Source organism: Microtus pennsylvanicus, chromosome 1 (assembly GCF_037038515.1).
Source record: "Microtus pennsylvanicus isolate mMicPen1 chromosome 1, mMicPen1.hap1, whole genome shotgun sequence".
Classification (NCBI taxonomy): Eukaryota; Metazoa; Chordata; class Mammalia; order Rodentia; family Cricetidae; genus Microtus; species Microtus pennsylvanicus.
This window is the reverse complement of record NC_134579.1, coordinates 81320220-81322955: the sequence shown is the minus strand read 5'-3', so window position 1 is coordinate 81322955 and position 2736 is coordinate 81320220. Positions and strand designations below refer to the sequence as shown.

General features: G+C 45.7%; 1 pseudogene; it reads right to left on the bottom strand.

The window, feature by feature from the left end:
* Window positions 1-743: 743 nt before the first annotated feature.
* Window positions 744-2433, bottom strand: LOC142846295 (U3 small nucleolar RNA-associated protein 18 homolog pseudogene; annotated as a pseudogene).
* Between the last annotated feature and the right edge of the window lie 303 nt (window positions 2434-2736).

Below are 2736 nucleotides of genomic sequence, written 5' to 3'. Positions count from 1 at the left end.
TGATGTAAAGGGGAAATGAGTTTTCTCGGTCTCATCTCTAAAGTCCTGTGGCTTCTCCAGAGAACTGCATTGCCTTATGATGTGTTATAATGTCTGCTCTGATACTTCTAATTCTGACATTGGATTAGAATTCCAGGTTAGCTAAAAGATTTCTACATTTTCTCTACTTTAAACAGCTTTAACAGAACAAATAAAATGTCCCAAGTCTAGTGTCCACTTGGAAGGGATCTTAGAAGCTTTCTATTCTTCTGAAGAAACTCTCTGTTCTTTTGCAGGAATGTTCTGTTCACTGCTGAAATGCTCTCTTCAGTCCAAGACTGGAGAAACCTGTCTGGAACCCTTTCTGGGTTCATTATTTCTAAGCCAATCAGGCCACAATTCCACAGCCCACCAAGATCAGAAGAGCCTGGGTCAGATTCAATAACAAATTCTTAGGATTATCTTGGTACTTCTTTGCATTGTCTTTGTCACTGAGGGCCCCAGGCTGCCAGAGGAGTTCCCCTTGAGGGTTGATTATTTGTAAAGCAGCCAATAAAGGCCTCCAAACTCTCAGTGGCCCTGGCCTCAGAGAGGGTCTATTTCATTGGCCCAAACAAGTCACCTGAGCATGTCTTACTTGAAGATAGAAAGGAAGGGCCACAGATTTTTGTTTCCTTTCAAACAAAGTTATCATACATTTATTAAGACATTGCTGCTCATTTTTAGCATGGATTCCATAAATCATCATCCATATATCATCACACACTGGGAAATTTCTGGGAAGAAGGACTGAGATGAGTTCAACTGGATTTCTGCAAAAACATCTTTAGAAATCTGAGTAATGGTGCAAACGATACAGCAGGGCCTTGCCTCGCTCATTCCCCAAGGCAAAGGATCCACCTCTGGGAGAAAAATCCATGGTTTGAACACGAGAAAGAGCACTCTTTGTAAAAACCAGAAAGTTAGAAAATGCTGTTTAGGAAGATGAACCAATCTGACAGCTTCTTTCATTTTTCCTGAAGTCACTGCCAAGATTTCTGTAGTGAGATTGAAGGTCAAGGAAGTGACACCAGTGACCAGGCTCATTGTGGCTTTTATTGGCTTTGGGTCGGTTTGTGGAGGCAAGAATCTTGACTGGCTATGTTTTCCACTCCACTCTTAGAGCCACAAGCCACGTACTGCCCATTCTTTGATGCAGCAATGCTTACTCCATATAAACTGCCTTCGTCAAGGAATCTGTTAATGCACTTCCTCGAATTCACATCCCACACATAAACGTCTCCATTCCCAGAAGGAGTACATATCCTCTTACTATCAGAAGAGAATGTGGATGCTGCAATTCTTCCATTAATCTTCATGCTACCAATCAATTCTTTCGTCTTCATTGACAGCAAATGAGAAAACCCAGCAATGCCGCTTCTGAGCAGGAAGGATCCATCTGGAGAGACTTCAAATCACTTCACTATTTTCCCTTTCAAACCTCTCACTTGATGTACAGGAACTAACTTTCCAGCTAGCATATCATAGACATAAAGAACCTTGCTGTGTACACTTGTAGCTCATAGCTCTTCTCCATTAGCAGTGTAACAAGCCTTAAAGATTGGAAATTTTTCCAAATAGATGCTCAGGATTTTCGGGTTTGTTTTGCCATCTCCCTGAAATAGCGAGATAGCATTATCTAGCCCAGGGAGCATCACTACCTGTGTGCCAGGATGGACCGCACTGATGACATCCAAGCAGCGGTAGTCCGTTCAGCAATGGCAGGAAGGCAGTCCTTCATCTTGAGAAGTCCTCTTAGAAGAGAAGTAGATGTGGGTGTGAAATTTCCAGTCCTTTGCCACAAATCATCTTCATCCTCTCCACCTTCATTATCTGAAGATTTTCTGCACCTGTGCCCAGGCTGCCCAATCAGGTGCTGGAATTCCTCTTTAAGTCTCTTTTGAAGCTTATCTTTTGAGAGTTTGCTTTCTCTGGCATTTTCCATTATATCTTTCGGAAACCGATTGTTCATCATGTCAACTACTTCCTCATCCTCATCATCTTCATCCACCCAAACTGGCTTCTTCTGAGGAGGAAGATTATCGTTTGGTTCATCTTCCACTTCAGAGTCGTCCGAGCGTTCTTGTCGTTGACCCCGCGAGCTCTGCAGCCGCCGCCAGCCAGCTGCTGGTGTCCTCGAGCACCAGGCGGTTGCACTGCTAAAGCCGGCTCTCCTCCTCTTCCGCCGCCACCGCAGTGACCGCGCTAGGGGCCACCCTCTGTCCTGCCTGCGGTGCCCGTGGGGATGAACCGGCAGGTGGCCTTTTGGGTCGTGCCACCGCTCCTGGGTCTGGCTTGCCTCCCGGGCATAGTGCCGGCTCTCCGCTCTGGTTTTGTCTGGCTCTGGCGTTCCTGCAGCTCCCCAAGTCTGAGGAGCACCACTGCGCATGTCAGAGCCACAGATCTTAACAGCATGGAATGTGCCAGAGCTCACAGCTCTTGGAGAAATTCATCTGGACTCAGACTTCTATCAGTGAGCTCAGGCTCCACACAGTTTCCCAACAAGCTAGGAAACTTTCTCCCTCCTTTCTCATGAGTTATCCTTTTGATATCAGTTCTGTGTGAGCCTCATTGTAAGCGCTACAGGTAATGAAGAGGTGTTTTTAAGGCTTGCCCTTCAAGATTCACATAGAGATCAATCTCCCAGGAAGCCTCTCTTGATTGCTCCAGCCCACATCAAATGTTGTTTTTGTTTTCCTCCCTCAGGCCAGACCTTTA